Source organism: Schistocerca piceifrons, chromosome 3, assembly GCF_021461385.2.
Source record: "Schistocerca piceifrons isolate TAMUIC-IGC-003096 chromosome 3, iqSchPice1.1, whole genome shotgun sequence".
Lineage (NCBI taxonomy): Eukaryota > Metazoa > Arthropoda > Insecta > Orthoptera > Acrididae > Schistocerca > Schistocerca piceifrons.
This window is the reverse complement of record NC_060140.1, coordinates 782,028,131-782,049,234: the sequence shown is the minus strand read 5'-3', so window position 1 is coordinate 782,049,234 and position 21,104 is coordinate 782,028,131. Positions and strand designations below refer to the sequence as shown.

At 40.1% G+C, this 21,104-nt stretch overlaps 1 pseudogene; it reads left to right on the top strand.

Moving 5' to 3' along the window:
• The first annotated feature begins 493 nt into the window (after positions 1-493).
• On the top strand, positions 494-611 carry LOC124790710 (annotated as a pseudogene).
• Positions 612-21,104: the final 20,493 nt, after the last annotated feature.

Below are 21,104 nucleotides of genomic sequence, written 5' to 3'. Positions count from 1 at the left end.
ACATTATTACTTTTTGTCTACCAGAATTTGTACATATGAATTATTCGTACAGTAATTACATACGCAATGCACCTATGCCCTTACTCTGAATTTACTCACTTATTTTGCTGCATCGATCGCTAAAACCTCATATCTACAAGATAAATGTAAACGCTGGAATAATTTCGTTCATCCGTTATTTTTGTTTCCTGATGCCTCGAATAATTTTATTAGAGTCGTCTTTCATTTGTTATCATTGTAAGATTCCGCAGTCTTTCTGCTATACTCTTGTAAAGATTACTATGAAAATCTTATATAAGTTCTCTTCATATAGGACAGCATGAAAATGGTTCTGTTTTTCAACTGTATTTTAAACCTCTTCATATCTCATTGTTTTTCAGTTCATGTGATGTTAGGTGCGGTTGGAACACAGGAGTCGACGGCACACTGTTAGTGGACGTCATCGCTTAATCGTTGACTGAGGGATTCTTTTCCCGCTGATTTCTTTATACTGGCCGACGGCCTTGCCGCAGTGGTAGCACCGGTTCCCGTCAGATCACCGAAGTTAAGCGCTGACGGGCTGGGCTAGCACTTGGGTGGGTGACCATCCGGTCTGACGAGCGCTGTTGGCAAACGGGGTGCACTCAGACCTTGTTAGGCAAATTCAGGAGCTACTTGATTGCGAAGTAGCGGCTCTGGTCTCGGAAACTGACATACGGCCGGGAGAGCGGTGTGCTGAGCACACGCCCCTCCCTATCCGCATCCAGTGACGCCTATGGCTGAGGATGACACGGCTGCCGGTCGGTACCGTTGGCTTCAAATAGTTCAAATGGCTCTGAGCACTATGGGACTTAATATCTGAGGTCGTCAGTTCCCTAGAACCTAGAACTACTTAAACCTAACTAACCTAAGGACATCACACACATCCATGCCCGAGGCAGGAATCGAACATGCGATCGAAGTGGTGGCGCGGTTCTAGACTGCAGCGCCTAGAACCGCTCGGCCACCCCGGCCGGCGGTACCGTTGGGCCTTCATGGCCTGTTGGGGAGGAGTATTCTTCATATTGCGGTCGACAACCTATTTCCCGCGTAGTACCGCGTCGTTCTGGAGCCCAGTGTAAGGCTACAAACAATAATTTGTATAGGGATAATCTGTACTTTGTTTTACGTTTGATGTGCCATTTTCTGAGAGCAGAAAAAGTGAAAAAAAGAAAAGAGCTACTGTAATTGTCAAGAACTGGACCAATCATGAGACATTGGTTGGCAAGCAATAAAAGAGAAAGTTCTAATAATTCTGTCTCTCGCCAATTACGACGCTGTACGACACATGTGTAAAAAAGGTAGACATCAACGCTATTAGCCTGTCTTACAAGCTTGACGAGATTAAGCCGACGTATCGAAAACTATGCGCGAATAATTTCATACTGTGATGTTAAACCCGAACATTCAGTTTATTCCAAATCTCACCCACATCTAAACCAAAATCACAAGTCTCATGGAGGCTTACTGCGAAATTCCTGATGGAGTTAAGAAGTTGTTTGAACATGTGTAAGAACTGAAAGATAGATTTCTGTTCAGACGAAAGTGTCAAATTTTAAGCATAAGTTTAACCATCCCTCCCTTGAGGAAGATCGTAGGATAGAGGAAAGCCTCACTAAGTGAAAATTTTAATAGTGTGTTTTACGAGTGGATTTTAGAATGTCACACTGGCATTTCAGTAAACAGTAATCGGAGAATGGAATATGCGCTATAGTGCAAGCTGTCGGTGTGGCAGTATTAAGTCCCAGGAACATCAGGCGCACCACTTCTCAACGAACTCGGGGTCAGATAAATACGAGGTGCAGTCAAGTTCTAAGGCCTCCGATTTTTTTTATAATTAACTACTCACCCGAAATTGATGAAACTGGCGTTACTTCTCGACGTAATCGCCCTGCAGACGATCACATTTTTCACAACGCTGACGCCATGATTCCATGGCAGCGGCGAAAGCTTCTTTAGGAGTCTGTTTTGACCACTGGAAAATCGCTGAGGCAATAGCAGCACGGCTGGTGAATGTGCGGCCACAGAGAGTATCTTTCATTGTTGGAAAAAGCCAAAAGTCACTAGGAGCCAGGTCAGGTGAGTAGGGAGCATGAGGAATCACTTCAAAGTTGTTATCACGAAGAAACTGTTGCGTAACGTTAGCTCGACGTGCGGGTGCGTTGTCTTGGTGAAACAGCACACACGCAGCCCTTCCCGGACGTTTTTGTTGCAGTGCAGGAAGTAATTTGTTCTTCAAACCATTTTCGGAGGATGCACCTGTTACCGTAGTGCCCTTTGGAACGCAATGGGTAAGGATTACGCCCTCGCTGTCCCTGAACATGGACACCATCATTTTTCAGCACTGGCGGTTACCCGAAATTTTTTTGGTGGCGGTGAATCTGTGTGCATCCATTGAGCTGACTGGCGCTTTGTTTCTGGATTGAAAAATGGCATCCACGTCACATCTATTGTCACAACTGACGAAAAGAAAGTCCCATTCATGCTGTCGTTGCGCGTCAACATTGCTTGGCAACATGCCATACGGGCAGCCATGTGGTCGTCCGTCAGCATTCATGGCACCCACCTGGATGACACTTTTCGCATTTACAGGTCGTCATGCAGGATTATGTGCACAGAACCCACAGAAATGCCAACTCTGGAGGCGATCTGTTCAACAGTTATTCGGCGATCAGCCAAAACAATTCTCTCCACTTTCCTGATCATGTCGTCAGACCGGCTTGTGCGAGCCTGAGGTTGTTTCTGTTTGTTGTCACATGATGTTCTGCCTTCATTAAACTGTCGCACCCATGAACGCACTTTCGACACATCCATAACTCCATCACCACATGTCTCCTTCAACTGTCGATGAATTTCAATTGGTTTCACACCACGCAAATTCAGAAAACGAATGATTGCACGCTGTTCAAGTAAGGAAAACGTCGCCATTTTAAGTATTTAAAACAGTTCTCATTCTCGCCGCTGGCGGTAAAATTCCATCTGCCGTACGGTGCTGCCATCTCTGGGACGTATTGACAATGAACGTGGCCTCATTTTAAAACACTGCGCATGTTTCTATCTCTTTCCAACCCGGAGAAAAAAAAATCGGAGGCCTTAGAACTTGAATGCACCTCGTATATTAAAAGAGTAGCCTGGCTGATCAAAATAATGCTACGTTGCAGCAACATACTGGATCTTACTGTCTGCACGGAAATTCCGCACTGGAATCCGTGGGTGCGACAACAGTTTTAACCACGGTGTTGTCAGACGAAGGACTGCTAAAATACCGCTAATTTCAGATTTTTATTCCGTAAAAGAAATTTCTGCACTCCGTTGTGTTCATAAGAAGTTTTAGGGGGGTTTTCCTGCATCCCGGAATGGTCGTCAAAAGATGCAATTTACAGCAGCTTATACGCAAGGCTAATCTGCGTTGTGGACCACAGCAGCAGCTACTTATGAACAGTTCGAGCAAGCATTCTTAACCAAGTATTGGTCGTGAAGTACTCAGTCCTGAGACTTACCACCCTAAACGAGAGAACCTCCCAAAATATTTCTAAAGGTACATTGAAAAGAGGCGATACTGGGACAATTCGCTCAGACCGAAGTAGGTTATTGCTATACTTAAAGGAAAATTACCAGTGAATGTAAGTGAAACATTGATTCATGCGCCGGAAGATGACATTGAGGGTTTTTTATCTATCGTTCATGCGTTGGATCTTATGCACGATGACATGCGGCACACTAATGATAACGAAGGTGCGTCAACAGTGCATCCCAGCACGCACAACAACGATGGAAGGAATAGCCCCGCAGAATGTAAACAGAAACCAGCAACCACATAATGGTGCTGGATTTCAGCACAGGAACAGGAGCAAATGATTCCACCATGGTCACAAGAATGGTCGGAATGGACAATATGCAGGCCAGTGGTCATCCGGAGAAAACCGCGATAACCAGTGGCGATAGAATTGTGCACGGCCTAATGACCCTCTGGACGGGAACAACGACTGGAATCGGCCTGTTTTCGATCATAAACCACCGAAATGATGGTCGCAACCTCATAGGAATGAGAGACTACAGGTAGTGGAGTGCATGGGTAAGCGACGTCCATATCCTAACGATACGTCAATACGTTAGTGGTTAAGGGTCTAACCACATCTTGCTTGGTGAGGATGGAGTTACTAAGACGGAGGAATGCATGTGTCAACCTCTAAAACGAAACGTGGGGGGATTAAAGTTGATAGCAGGCAGTTATTTTTCCACTTGCGATTGACAACCAGTGTCTTTTGATGTGAATAACGATCTATCCGGTATAAACATAATTCACGCCAAGGTTCAGGAGTCTGAGTGCCTCGACGAGCAGGAAAAGAATGAACTGATGCATTAACTGATGACGCATGTACTAGTTTCCTCTAAGAAATCACGAATTGTGAAAGCATACGTTTATTACATGGATGTTTCTCTCCATGACAATGTAAACGGACTTTCGCCATCCCGTGGACCAAAGAAGTGAAGTGGCAAACAGCTGTAGTGAAGGCAGGGGGTAGCGTGCGTTTAGTCCTGGACGCACGAAACATAAAATTATTGTGCTTTTCCGAACCCGTCCTGAAGCTCTCGAAGATTATTACAAAAATTTTGTGGGATGAAATTCCTAACGACACTCGAACTCCAATCGTCGTATTGGCAGATCCCGTTATCAAAGGATTCTACGAAATATACTGCTTTTGTCTCCGCTGGAGGGTCGTATCAAATTAAAGTATTTTCGTTCGGTTTGAACTTTAGTTCCGGCGTATTTAGTACAGCCCTTGACACTGTTCTCGGGGAGCGTTTGCTGAACAAAGTTACAGTCTATGATGACGATCTCTTAAGAGCCGCATCTTTCTGGGAAGAGAACATACAAGTATTGGGGCAACTTATGCAACGATTTTCAGATTCAAGAGTGTCTGCCAATTTGGAGAAGTCGAAATTTGGTAGGAAAAAATTAAAGTTTTTACGACATATCATATCTGCGGCCGGTATTGAGCCTGATTCAGGTATGATGTAAGCAACAGCCAAGTATTCTCCACCAACATCCAGAAACAACTGTAAGCATTTCTGGGCATGAAGTCATTTTTTAGACGGCTCATTTTAAATCAACTTTTAAACGACCCAGCTCCGCTGGCTTTGTTAGAGAAAAATGCCCCCTGGTTCTGGTCTCCCCAGTGTCAGGAAGCTTTTCACAGAAAGATACGCTGGTCCATGTTGAGATCTTGCACCATCCTGATATGGAGGAGAATTTTTATATCGCTTCAGATACGTCGTACATTGGACTCGGATCCTATTCGTTTCAGACAGTAGAGAATAATGACAGAAGTTCGCGACATTAGCTTCGCTATCGGGTTTTTGACAGAGTGTGAGAGGTCATACTCGGCGACGGAGCTAGAAGCCATCTCCGTAGTGTTGTCATTTTGGAAGTTTAAGTCGGCATGTCAAAGTTTTCTGCGAGCACAAAGCTTTAAGCATTTTTTTTTAAATTGGCAGCTACTCCACCAGAGACTAACACGGTTGGTGTTGTTTCTCCAAGGATATGATTTTGAAATTGTCTATACCAAAGATAGTGAAAACGTTGTCGCTGTTGCACTACCCTACCCTATGGGTTGTCTGAGTTTAGTAAACTTCTGAAACAGCTGAGGGTTTACAAAGTGTTCTTAATGAAGGTCCCTACTGATTGACGCTATTATTTCGAAATATGTATCAACATACAAGGATTACAGGATGCGGATCTTTAAGTAGTCGAAAATATAGCGTTCCATAACACAAGCTGAGCCAGTATTACATCTTACATAATGATGTATTGTTCCATCAGAGCACCACCGACACTGAGCTATGGTGCATGTTTATGCCTCGTGCTTACCAGGTTTACCTGATTTGGTACACGTACATGGTCTGGGGGCATTGTGGAACGGAAAAATGTAAACCGAAACTTGTCAGCTACTGCCGAATCTGCACAGGCGCGTGCATCGTTCGTTGGGAGCGTGCGTTGTCTGTCAGGAAATTAAACCTAGAACGTGTTTAGTAAAACTTCTTTGCATTCGATTCTGATGACTAAACCTAGAGAAATCGTCTTCATTGACATAACTGGATCACACGCTCAAGAAAGGGGAGGTGTTAAATATCTGCTTGCGGTACATGATTTATTCTCAAAAGATGTCCGATTATGTGTCACAAAGCCCACACACGCTGCACCAGTAGTCAAGAGATTGAAGAATTACTTCTTCCCTAGTTTAGGTACAATTTTGTCCGATAGTGCTTCGAATTTTACTGGGCGAGATTGGCGCTCATTTCTTCGGGAGCGTAACATCAAGCAGATTTTATTTTCACATTTCCATCCGGAAAGTAACTGTTGAGAAACAATTTACAAGGAATCCAACCGTTTTATTCAAACATATACTGCGCATAAACAAACAATGTTGGTTGACTTTGTCAGTCTTTGAGGAAATCGTGAATGATCTTCCACGTATTTCCACAGCGCACATACTATATGAGATAATATCAAAAAATTGTATAGAGAAATGAGTGGATAGCTCCACCTTCACTCGCCGCAAGACGTGGCATCCTGTGGAAAGAAAACACACACTAAGCATCTGTGTCTTTGAATGCCAGCGCTGTGACACGGAAGAGAGCGTATGGTAAAAAGCTGTGTCAAAAGCAGTCATTTGACCTTGACAAGATGGTGCTACGTAGGTCTGATCCTAAGCCACCCCCTCTCAAGAAATGGAACAAGAAGTGGCTGGTATTGTATATTGGCCCGTACCGTATTGTAAAAATTCCCTACGGTGGATGCCTTCTCTTGACGTATCCGAATTCGTGTGAAGTCAAAGGGCTTTGACACCAAGGAGATCTAAGAAAATCTATAAACCAGAGATCCGTTTTATTATTTGCGTTTGGCTATGTCAGTACTTCTTTTATTTGGGATGTATTTTACGCTGTAAGTGTGTATGTGTATGTACGTAAATGTGCAAAGAACGCTTGACATCGTGTCAAATAATCCTTGACTGGGAGGGCTCTCTGCTCAAATGTGCTCAATGTAAATGAGACTTCTGAAAACCCGTAAATTGTTTGTTTAAACGATGCCAGACTTTATGAGAAGCTATGCTGTGCTAGAATTCTGATTCGTGTTTTGAGGACTGTGTCCTCTACAAACTTGTTAGTGCCTCGTGCTCTACGAATTTTTGTAATGTGAGTGTGACCTAATAGTTAATATTTTTATCTTTTCATTTGTCTGGTATGTCCCTTCATGTAATGTAAGTAGTAATCTGAAATTTTGTGATTGGAGATGCAGACCCTCTATTTAATTGTGTCACTAGTAACTGAAATTTTAGTGACCAGCCATTACAAGGACTGTTCATTGTAGCACACGTGGAGTTAGCGTTGGTTGCTATTCTACAGTTTTCTGTGAGATATAGATCTCTATAATCAGACTGTATACAGTAATTTTTAGATTGATGACCTAAACACTTCAGTGGAAGTAATCTTTTGCTCATAATTAGTTCATCAAATTTAACTTCTGTGATTTCTGGGGTTGGCTTAAATGTATTATATGAAATGATTTTGTATTAATGCTTTGTTGTGTTCAAATTTGTGTCAAATCTTATAGGACTTAACTGCTAAGATGATCAGTCCCTAAGCGTAAACACTACCTAACATAATTATCCTCAGGACAAACACACACACCCATGCCCGAGGGAAGACTCGACCCTCCGCCGGGACCAGCCGCACAGTCCATGACTGCAGTGCCTAAAACCGCTCGGCTAATCCCGCGCAGCTATTAATGCTTTGATGTATGTATATTATGGGTATGTCCCGAACATGATGCAGGACTTAATTTATTGGGTAGATGTTTAGCTGCGTCCTGTACTTCTGTCGTATTACAGTGTTGGCATTCGCCAGCATTGTTGTTTTCGTGGCTGTGGTCGTTTTGCTTTGTTTCTGTAATGTACAGGTTTAGGCGACTTCATGTCTCAACCTTTTATTCATATTCTCTTATTTGTTAGACCACGGGCCATTTGCAAGTGTCTGACTGTTAATTCAAAACTCAGAAAATATAGCGGATTTTTACCTACCCTGTGTAATTTGTAACGTTGCTCTTGGGGGGGCGAAAATAAAAAGAATTGTTGTTTTCCTTTCTTAATGTCGAAAAAGTGAATATTTTGGTGGGCCACTTGGTAACATTATCAGGGATTGATTACACTATTATAATAATAACATACATTGAGCATTAAATACCTGAATAAGAGCAGCATATTGATATATTTGAGATCGTTCGGAAGAAACATTATCATTTCTGTGCATTATTATAGTCGCGATGTAGTCATACCCGGATCAACACTAAGGGACCAGAAGATTTATAAACTTTAAAAGAAATGCAACACTACACAATTAGAAAAGAGTTGGTTCAGAAATAATAGGAAAACGATAATGTTCCTTCTGCCTCATGCTGCGTTCAGCCCGTCAGCATGATCGTAATTTCTGGTGATGAAGTAACACAAAATAATTATCATTCAGGTAAATAATGAGATGGAAATCATCAAGGTTAATTTACTAAAATAAGCACACTTATCTTTAACACACGTTTTTCTAATGCTATGTACCTTTTCATATTAAATTAATTATAGGGTCATTCCATGTCAAATCAACCATTTGTACTACATGGTTTGAACCATGACCACTCTGATTGTGATGAATTTTTTTCCATGTAATGTACCCACTAACACTAGTTTAAATTTCAAATTTCAAATTTTTCTGACCTTTGGTTTTTGAGTTCCAAGGGTTTAAAAATAAAAAACCTCTATTTTTGATCAATCAATGATTGTTTTAAAATGATGTAGCTAAAAAACTGTACAAGCTAGAGACCTCAAACTTGCACCATTTTTTTCCTCTAAAAATTCCCTTCAATTTGATATGTTACATAACTATGCTACCTAAATCTGAAAAGTTTAAACTATTCCAAAAATACATTTTTTTAAATTTCCGAAATACGTACCCCCAGATTTTTTTATAAAAATTGTATATGTTGTCCAGTCTAATTGACTGCATGCATGCAAAATATCAAGATGGGATCTCAATGGGTTCTTGTATAAAATAGTATTTTACTACTGCAATACACACTAGTCAGGTGAAAAGCAGACTATTTCTAGGCTATGAATACTAAGGTAGGCCTGTGTAATTCTAACAAATTTATTATATTAGCCTTTTTATTCAACATTACCCTCTTATTGCTTGTTAATTCATTAAAAGATATAGTGTTGTTTTAATTTAATATTCATGAATTTTTAACTATGCATCAGAAGGAAGTGAATACATTTTAATTGGTAACATACATGCTACAAGTTAAAATTTTAAATAAAGCCACTCACTTCATCCTTAGTTGTAATGACAGAGATTATCTTGTTCTTGGTTTTTCTGTGTTATTTGTAATCATTTACAACAAGTTTCTTCACCTGGGAAAAGGATTAATTTTTTGATATTTGCATGGATAGAACTGTATTTCTAATACTAATTGGTATTTACAAAGTAAATACATATTGTATTTATACAACTTAGTGTTTAGCGAGGGTAGGGGTTAAATAATTTAAATGTGCTTCTTTTATGATCTTTTAAGATATTTTTCCAAAGCAAGAGAAGACAACCACATTTCTTTAGCACTTAAAGTGTAGATTCTTCCCATAGCTGTTGTTGGATTCGCTGTTTGTAAAAGAGTATTTCCTGGGACATCTAATATATCTGTTGATTGCGGATAGTAAAAAGACTGGGCTGGACCCTTTGGGTATAAAAAATTTATTCGGTACATACCATTGTATTTTTCTTCAATGCATCCTCGCCACCAAGAGTCATCATATGCTACTGTCACAAAACCAGCAGCAGTATTTTCCATATGTGTCGGTGTTATTTGGTTCTGTGTTGGCACATATTCAAGAGACTCGTCCAGACTAAAATGATAAGGCTTGACAGAAATTTGACTCTTTGTGTAGGCTTTATGTGAGTGAAACTTTTGTGTTCCCACAATCACTTTTGATTCACTGTACCGAGGAAGTAAGTATTCTTTGGTCAGTTCATAGTCCTGTGTTGTGCAATATTCAAAGTCAGTTTTTTATGTTTTCCATTGCAAATACATAAAGTGATTTGGGTGTTAATATTTGTTGGTCATATGGCCTTTGTAAGCTGGCTTTAGCAGCTAGCCAATCCCGCCAAGGCCATCGCATGCACTCTTGCCATGGGATGTTGCAAAGAACTCCCAGTCTGCCTCGGCTTCAAAATCAGTTTTACGCAGACACAAATTAAGGAAGTTTTCCTTATTATATATTGTGCAGTGCTGCCATCATAAAAGTAGCCTAAGTGATTTTATGAAGTGCAAAAGGCAAGGTTTGCTTTATGATTTCTAGCAGTTTTTTCTGGAATACATAGAAAGCGACTGTATTATGTTTCAGGCAATCTGAAATGAAGACATACCGCAGATGTTTTAGTTTTCCCTCCAATTTATAATATATGATGAAAGGATGCAGTGCAGTTTTGGTGGTAGTCCAGTGGAATGATTGTATTTCATCTTGTACTACGAAAGAGTAGTTTGCTGCAAAATCACAGTTGACTACTACGTGGCCTTCAGTTAAATTGTCCTTCATTTCTCTTTAGTATTCTTTCTGCTGACTAGCTATAAATGAATGAGTTTTTGCCTTCATTAGAGTGTACAAAAACTCATCCATGAAGTCATCAGTACTTTTTACTACAGTTTCCATCAAATGGTTCAAATGGCTCTGAGCCCTATGGGACTTAACTCCTGAGGTCATCAGTCCCCTAGAACCTAGAACTGCTTAAACCTAACTAACCTGAGGGCATCACACAATCCATGCCCGAGGCAGAATTCGAACCTGTGACCGAAGCGGTCGCGCGGTTCCAGACTGTAGCGCCTAGAACCGCTTGGCCATCCTGTCCGGCACACCTATCTACAGTTACCCACTTTTTGTAGGTAACTTCATCAATCTTATCGTCAGTGAACTTTGCATTCAATAGATCTTTAAGTCTAGAGACACCAGGACATTCTTTACAAATATCCATAGAACATTGTTGCGATGGTGGATTGCACATCGTCGTGACTACGCAGGAATGGTAAGATTTCAAAGCAGTTTTATTTCCATCCAAAACAAAACTTTGCATCTTAGCACCATTCATCATTAGCTTAAGGTTTTGGTGTAACGTACACACACAAACAGTATATGTGCCATTCCAGCCAGGATACAGTTCCTTGGTCTTAATTCACAAAACTTAGGAAACCCAATTTTGTTTCTAGGGATCATTTCCTTAAATAATTGGTACATTACTTGCAAATTTGTCAACACTAGCCTCTTTTGAACCTGGATCTTTCAATCTTTATTTCATATGGTCACACAATTTTTTTCCAAGGCATCATTCTACTGTCAGAATTGTAGAAGTCTTTTACACAATCAACAATATTCTCATTTAGAGTTCTTCCAAATTTAGGATTAGGATTTGACAAAATTCCTTTTTCTTTTGCTACTAGTTTTACTGCACGAGCCATGTAGTTTGTCACTCCAAATTCTACTTCTATTTTCTGACAGCTCCAACTCATAGGTTGTTGTTGTTGTTGTGGTCTTCAGTCCTGAGACTGGTTGATGTAGTTCTCCATGGTACTCTGTCCTGTGCAAGCTTCTTCATCTCCCAGTACCTACCGCTGCCTACATCCTTCTGAATCTGCCTAGTGTATTCATCTCTTGGTCTCCCTCTACGATTTTTACACTCCACGGTGCCCTCCAATACTAAATTGGTGATCCCATGATGCCTCAGAACATGTCCTACCAACCGATCCCTTCTTCTAGTCAAGTTGTGCCACAAACTTCTCCCCAATCCTATTCAATACTTCCTCATTAGTTATGTCATCTACCCATCTAATCTTCATGCCATTGCCATTTTATATCCTCTCTACTCCGAACATTATCAGTTATTTTTTTCCCCAAATAGCGAAACTACTTTACTACTTTAAGTGTCTCATTTCCTAATCTAATTCCCTCTGCATAATCCGAATTAATTCGACTACATTCCATTATCATCGCTTTGCTTTTGTTGATGTTCATCTTATACCTTGCTTTCAAGACACTGTCCATTCCCTTCAATTGCTCTTCTGTGTCCTTTGCTGTCTCTGACAGAATTACAATGTCATCGGCGAATCTCAAAGTTTTCTTCCCCATGGACTTTAATACCTACTCCTAATTTTTCTTTTGTTTCCTTTAATGTTGCTCAACATACAGATTGGATAGCTTCTGGGAGAGGCTACAACCCTGTCTGACACCCTTCCCAACCGATACTTCCCTTTCATGTCCCTCGACTCTTATAACTGCCATCTGGTTTCTGTACAAATTGTAAATAGCCTTTTGCTCCCTGTATTTTACCCCTGCCACCTTCGGAATTTGAAAGAGAGTATTCCAGTCAACATTGTGTAAAGCTTTCTCTAAGTCTCCAAATGCTAGAAACCTAGGTTTGCCCTTCCTTAATCTAGCTTCTAAAGAAAGTCGTACGGTCAGTATTGCCTCACGTGTTCCAACATTTCTGCGTTATCCAAACTGAACGTCCCCGAGGTCGGCTTCTACTAGCTTTTCCATTTGTCTCTAAAGAATTCGCGTTAGTATTTTGCAGCTGTGACTTATTAAACTAATAGTTCGGTAATTTTCACATCTGTCAACACCTGCTTTCTTTGGGATTGGAATTATTATATTCTTCTTGAAATCTTAGGGTATTTCACCTGTTTCATACATCTTGCTCACCAGATGGCAGAGTTTTGTCGGGACTTGCTCTCCCAAGGCCGTCAGTAGTTCTAATGGAATGTCCACTCCGGGGGCCCTGTTTTGACTCAGGTCTTTCAGTGCTCTGTCCAACTCTTCACGCAGTATCGTATCTCCCATTTCATCTTCATCTACATCCTCTTCCATTTCCATAATATTGTCCTCAAGTACATCGCCCTTGTATAGACCCTTTATGCACTCCTTCCTCCTTTCTGCTTTCCCTTCTTTCCTTAGAACTGGGTTTCCATCTGAGCTCTTGATGTTCATGCAAGTGGTTCTCTTTTCTCCGAATGTCTCTTTAATTTTCCTGCAGGCAGTATCTATCTTACCCCTAGTGAGATAAGGCTCTACATCCTTACATTTGTCCTCTAGCCATCCCTGGTTAGACATTTTGCACTTCCTGTCGATCTCATTTTTGAGACATTTGTATTCCTTTTTGCCTGTTTCATTTACTGCATTTTTATATTTTCTCCTTTCATCAATTAAATTCAATATATCTTCTGTTACCTAAGGATTTCTACTAGCCCTCGTCTTTTTACCTACTTGATCCTCTGCTACCGTCACTACTTCATCCCACAGAGCTACCCATTCTTCTTCTACTGTATTTTTCCCCCATTCCTGTCAATTGTTCCCTTATGCTCTCCCTGAAACTCTGTACAACCTCTGGTTTAGTCAGTTTATCCAGGACCCATCTCCTTAAATTCCCACCATTTTGCAGTTTCTTCAGTTTTAATCTACACATCATAACCAAAACATTGTGGTCAGAGTCCACAACTGCCCCTGGAAATGTCTACAGTTTAAAATCTGGTTCCTAAATCTCTGTCTTACCATTATATAATCTATCTGAAACCTTTCAGTATCTCCAGGCTTGTTCCATGTATACAGCCATGTTTTATGATTCTTGAACCAAGTGTTAGCTATGATTAAGTTGTGCTCTGTGCAAAATTCTAACAGGCAGCTTCCTCCTTCATTTATTAGCCCCAATCCATATTCACCTACTACGTTTCCTTCCCTCCCTTTTCCTACTACCGAATTTCAGTCACCCATGGCTATTAAATTTTCGTCACCCTTCACTATCTGAATAATTTCTTTTATTTCATCATACATTTCTTCAATTTCTTCATCATCTGCAGAGCTAGTTGGCATATAAACTTGTACTACTGTATTAGGCGTGGGCTCCGTATCTATCTTTGCTACAATAATGCGTTCACTATGCTGTTTGTAGTAGCTTACCCGCACTCCTATTTTCCTATTCATTATTAAACCTACTCCTGCATTACCCTTATTTGATTTTGTGTTTATAACCCTGTAGTCACCTGACCAGAAGTCTTGTTCCTCCTGCCACCGAACTTCACTAATTCCCACTATATCTAACTTTAACCTATCCATTTCCCTTTTTAAATTTTCTAATCTACCTGCCCGATTAAGGGATCTGACATTCCACCCTCCGATCTGTAGGACGCCAGTTTTCTTTCTCTTGATAACGACATCCTCTAGAGTTGTCCCCGCCCAGAGATCCGAATGGGGGACTATTTTACCTCCGGAACATTTTACCGGAGAGGACGCCATCATTATTTAACCGTACAGTAAATCTACATGCCCTCGGGAAAAATTACGGCCGTAGTTTCCCCTTGCTTTCAGCCGTTCGCAGTACCAGCACAGCAAGGCCGTTTTGGTTAGTGTTGCAAGGCCAGATCAGTCAATCATCCAGACTGTTGCCTTTGCAACTATTGAAAAGGCTGCTGCCCCTCTTCAGGAACCACACGTTTGTCTGGCCTCTCAACAGATATCCCTTCGTTGTGGTTGCACCTACGGTATGGCTATCTGTATTGCTGAGGCACGCAAGCCTCCCCACCAACGGCAAGATCCATGGTTCATGGGGGGGGGGGGGGGGGGGGGGGGGGGAAACTCGTAGGTAAGATAGACAAAATCGTCATGTTTTGACTTTTTCTTTTTTGTTTGAGCAGACTTTTATGTTAACTGTTGAATAATCTCCGATTCATCTTCGGAATTTTCAGTAATATCTTCTTCAGGGCTCGATCTGGTAGTTAGTTCTTTTCTCAGCTAGTCTTTATTTTATAAAGTTTTTTTCTTTGTATAGTTTGGCACAGTAAACTTTTTCTTCTTTAGTGGTGACTCACCGATGAGTTACAGTGACTTGTTGAAATTGTCTATGGAAGATTGCGGATCAATAAAAGAACAGTTTACATTTTCGCTACTGCAAGGTAAAACTTCTTCTCCTGTTTTGTGTTTGTCACTAACCTTTTTCCCACATACAGCACGTATTTTCATGCCACTAATGATTCCTAAGTCCATTCTGTTACATTTCTTAGTGATTGTACATGGACTTTCTTATGTCGTTCTGCTTTAAAAGGGTTACAACATTTAGCAGCAATAATCACCCAATCCTTCTGAGATGCCATTTCTGTAAGGTAGCAAATTCTACTATCACAAAGTAAATATATATATACAACTTAAATAACTACATTCCTATTGAAACTTCCTGGCAGATTAAAACTGTATGCGCGATGGAGACTCCAACTCGGGACCTTTGCCTTTCGCAGGCTTCGGTAGCTCAGTTGGTAGAGCACTTGCCCGTGAAAGGCAAAGTTCCCGAGTTCGAGTCTCGGTCGGGCACACAGTTTTAATCTGCCAGGAAGTTTCATATCAGCGCACACTCCGCTGCAGAGTGAAAATCTCGTTCTGGATACATTCCTATTATTTGGATCATTCTACAAAAATAAATATAGTAAATAATCATATTTTATTATGTTTGATATATTACCACATACATGGCACAGTGTACACTAAGACTACACTGCTCTATACTAGATCACTTGGACAACTTAACACTAAAACACAGTACAAGCACACACCCATAAGGTTTTTTGCTATGATTATTTCATACACATTTTCATGTAGGGTCGAGGCCCCACTTATGGCCACATTAATGACATGTTTTTAGGTTTTATCATGTTTAACTTGTAGGAAAGGAAAATATAATACTTAATCTTACCTCTCAATAAATTAAGTTCCTTCTGATGCTTTGTACAACATGTAGAACACAAAAAACAGATTGTGTGTTGCTTAAAGAAAAACACAACATAACTCAACTTCAGCAACACAGATCTTTTCATTAAATGGTGACTTCAAATAAGACCAAAGAAAGAAGTGTTTCTATAGACAATTGAATAGCACATTTCATATTGCTTATTATAATCAATGGTAGGACTGGCTAGTATTCCAAAGGAGCTTAAAATTTCACCCATTACATCAAGGTGGCCATAAGTGGGGTAGTGGCCAAAACTACAGCCTTGACCCTATATGAAAGTCTAATGTTTTTTTATAATAAAAAGTGTATGTCGTATAAAATCGGAAGATTATTAAGTTATTATTTTTTATATATTTTATTCTCGCATTAAAATATCATTTAATGAATTAACAAGCAATAAGAGGGTAATGTTGCATAAATAGGCTAATATGATAATTTAAGTTTGTTAGAACTACATAGGGCTACCTTAGTATTCATAGCCTAGAAATAGTACGCTTTTCACCTCACTAGTGTGTATTGCGGTAGTAAAATATTTTATACAAGAACCCATTGAGATCTCATCTTGATATTTTGTATGCATGTAGTCAGTTAGACTGGAAAACACGTACAATTTTTATGAAAAAATCCGAGGGTACGTATTTTGGAAATTTCAAAAAATGTTTTTTTGGAATAGTTTAAACTTTTCAGATTTAGGTAGTATAGTCGTGTTACATATCAAATCGAAGGCAATGTTTAGAGGAAAATAATGGTGCATGTTTGAGCTCTCTACGTTGTACAGTTTTTGAGCTACAGCATTTTAAAACAATCATCGATTCATCAAAAACATAGGTTTTTTTATTTTTAAACCCTTGAAACTCAAAAACCAAAGGTCAGAAAAATTTGAAATTTCTAATTGAAACTAGTGTTAGTGGGTACATTACACGGAAAAAAATTCATCCAAGTCTGAGATATCATGGTTCAGACTGTTGGTTGATTTGAGATGGAATGACCCAATAGATGACCATTGTCGTTAAATACTTTATACATAACAGTCAAAATGTCCTCTTGATGCTGTCTGTTCGTAATCAGTTACAAGAAACTACATGTTTTCTGATTGGAAAAAAATAACAATTAGCAAATTCACTCAATATTTTCACATAAAATATAAAATACAGTTGCAGAAAGCAGCAAGTCCGCGTCTGCCTTTCATAGAATACAAACAGTAAAAGGTGAGGCGCCAAATATCTCATTTGTCTTGAAACAACAGAATTATTTTTTATACCATTACTCGATACATCTACATAGAGATTTACAGGCACAGCGCAACAACGGCAAAGATAAAGAATAACAGACTCTGTCGCTGCTATGCTATGGTTCATTTCTTTTACTTTACACTTTACTATTGAGCGTATATTAATGTTTGTGAGGCGAAAATTACTAATATTACACTGCCTCCCTTGAGGAGGGAAGGGATATCGAAGGTATTACTTTCATCCTCATGCTCATTGAAATATTTTTAATTTTCGGGTGTAACATACAGGTTATTAAAAGTTTCATTTCACATTCATTCCATAATAAAAGAATTAACGTTTCAATTTGTAATTATTGACGGTGGATCACTGTGAATTTGTTCTGTGTTTCTATCAGTGTTTGTATGGATTCAGTCTTTCTTGATGACTCTTAAAATTAAGGCTATAAGTACACATATTTACAAAATGTATAAGGAAATAGAGTCACACTTCATTTTTCATCGTTGCAAAAGTAATTTGACTATCACAACTGGCACACAATTTTCTGTTTAGACTGTATTCATTATATTGTCATCGTCTTGTCAGTTGATTGCCTTGTCCGTTATCGCACATAATTATACATTTATTTTCGTCGCACATACAGTGTATATCCCCCTCATGAACCATGGACCTTGCCGTTGGTGGGGAGGCTTGCGTGCCTCAGCGATACAGATAGCCGTACCGTAGGTGCAACCACAACGGAGGGGTATCTGTTGAGAGGCCAGACAAACGTGTGGTTCCTGAAGAGGGGCAGCAGCCTTTCCAGTAGTTGCAAGGGCAACAGTCTGGATGATTGACTGATCTGGCCTTGTAACAATAACAAAACCGGCCTTGCTGTGCTGGTACTGCGAACGGCTGAAAGCAAGGGGAAACTACAGCCGTAATTTTTCCCGAGGGCATGCAGCTTTACTGTATGATTACATGATGATGGCGTCCTCTGGGGAAAAATATTCCGGAGGTAAAATAGTCCCCCATTCGGATCTCCGGGCGGGGACTACTCAAGAGGATGTCGTTATCAGGAGAAAGAAAACTGGCGTTCTACGGATCGGAGCGTGGAATGTCAGATCCCTTAATCGGGCAGGTAGGTTAGAAAATTTAAAAAGGGAAATGGATAGGTTGAAGTTAGATATAGTGGGAATTAGTGAAGTTCGGTGGCAGGAGGAACAAGACTTCTGGTCAGGTGACTACAGGGTTATAAACACAAAATCAAATAGGGGTAATGCAGGAGTAGGTTTAACAATGAATAGGAAAATAGGAATGCGGGTAAGCTACTACAAACAGCATAGTGAACGCATTATTGTGGCCAAGATAGATACGAAGCCCACACCTACTACACTAGTACAAGTTTATATGCCCACTAGCTCTGCAGATGACGAAGAAATTGAAGAAATGTATGATGATATAAAAGAAATTATTCAGATTGTGAAGGGAGACGAAAATTTAATAGTCATGGGTGACTGGAATTCGAGTGTAGGAAAAGGAAGAGAAGGAAACATAGTAGGTGAATATGGATTGGGGGACAGAAATGAAAGAGGAAGCCGCCTGGTAGAATTTTACACAGAGCACAACATAATCATAACTAACACTTGGTTTAAGAATCATGAAAGAAGGTTGTATACATGGAAGAACCCTGGAGATACTGAAAGGTTTCAGATAGATTATATAATGGTAAGACAGAGATTTAGGAACCAGGTTTTAAATTGTAAGACATTTCCAGGGGCAGATGTGGACTCTGACCACAATCTATTGGTTATGACCTGTAGATTAAAACTGAAGAAACTGCAAAAAGGTGGGAATTTAAGGAGATGGGACCTGGATAAACTAAAAGAACCAGAGGTTGTACACAGATTCAGGGAGAGCATAAGGGAACAATTGACTGGAATGGGGGAAATAAATACAGTAGAAGAAGAATGGGTAGCTTTGAGGGATGAAGTAGTGAAGGCAGCAGAGGATCAAGTAGGTAAAAAGACGAGGGCTAGTAGAAATCCTTGGGTAACAGAAGAAATATTGAATTTAATTGATGAAAGGAGAAAATATAAAAATGCAGTAAGTGAAACAGGCAAAAAGGAATACAAACGTCTCAAAAATGAGATCGACAGGAAGTGCAAAATGGCTAAGCAGCGATGGCTAGAGGACAAATGTAAGGATGTTGAGGCCTATCTCACTAGGGGTAAGATAGATACCGCCTACAGGAAAATTAAAGAGACCTTTGGAGATAAGAGAACGACTTGTATGAATATCAGGAGCTCAGATGGAAACCCAGTTCTAAGCAAAGAAAGGAAAGCAGAAAGGTGGAAGGAGTATATAGAGGGTCTATACAAGGGCGATGTACTTGAGGACAATATTATGGAAATGGAAGAGGATGTAGATGAAGATGAAATGGGAGATACGATACTGCGTGAAGAGTTTGACAGAGCACTGAAAGACCTGAGTCGAAACAAGGCCCCCGGAGTAGACAATATTCCATTGGAACTACTGACGGCCGTGGGAGAGCCAGTCCTGACAAAACTCTACCATCTGGTGAGCAAGATGTATGAAACAGGCGAAATACCCTCAGACTTCAAGAAGAATATAATAATTCCAATCCCAAAGAAAGCAGGTGTTGACAGATGTGAAAATTACCGAACTATTAGCTTAATAAGTCACAGCTCCAAAATACTAACACGAATTCTTTACAGACGAATGGAAAAACTAGTAGAAGCCAACCTCGGGGAAGATCAGTTTGGATTCCGTAGAAACACTGGAACACGTGAGGCAATACTGACCTTACGACTTATCTTAGAAGAAAGATTAAGAAAAGCAAACCTACGTTTCTAGCATTTGTAGACTTAGAGAAAGCTTTTGACAATGTTGACTGGAATACTCTCTTTCAAATTCTAAAGGTGGCAGGGGTAAAATACAGGGAGCGAAAGGCTATTTACAATTTGTACAGAAACCAGATAGCAGTGATAAGAGTCGAGGGACATGAAAGGGAAGCAGTGGTTGGGAAGGGAGTAAGACAGGGTTGTAGCCTCTCCCCGATGTTGTTCAATCTGTATATTGAGCAAGCAGTAAAGGAAACAAAAGAAAAATTCGGAGTAGGTATTAAAATTCATGGAGAAGAAATAAAAACTTCATCAACAAAAGCAAAACAAGGATAATGGAATGTAGTCTAATTAAGTCGGGTAATGCTGAGGGAATTAGATTAGGAAATGAGGCACTTAAAGTAGTAAAGGAGTTTTGCTATTTGGGGAGCAAAATAACTGATGATGGTCGAAGTAGAGAGGATATAAAATGTAGGCTGGCAATGGCAAGGAAAGCGTTTCTGAAGAAGAGAAATTTGTTAACATCCAGTATTGATTTAAGTGTCAGGAAGTCATTTCTGAAAATATTCGTATGGAGTGTAGCCATGTATGGAAGTGAAACATGGACGATAAATAGTTTGGACAAGAAGAGAATAGAAGCTTTCGAAATGTGGTGCTACAGAAGAATGCAGAAGATTAGATGGGTAGATCACATAACTAATGAGGAAGTATTGAATAGGATTGGGGAGAAGAGAAGTTTGTGGCACAACTTGACCAGAAGAAGGGATCGGTTGGTAGGACATGTTCTGAGGCATCAAGGGATCACCAATTTAGTATTGGAGGGCAGCGTTGAGGGTAAAAATAGTAGAGGGAGACCAAGAGATGAATACACTAAGCAGATTCAGAAGGATGTAGGTTGCAGTAGGTACTGGGAGATGAAAAAGCTTGCACAGGATAGAGTAGCATGGAGAGCTGCATCAAACCAGTCTCAGGACTGAAGACCACATCAACAACAACAGTGTATATGATAGACTTGGATTGTAGAGCGGCCACTGGTGATGGCTTCGACAATGAAGTCCATATCAGTCACTTTCAGGGCTCGAGTGTGGCTCTTCGAATTATTTCACATATGAAACAGGTAAAATATCTTACATTCGAATAGCTTACAAAACTA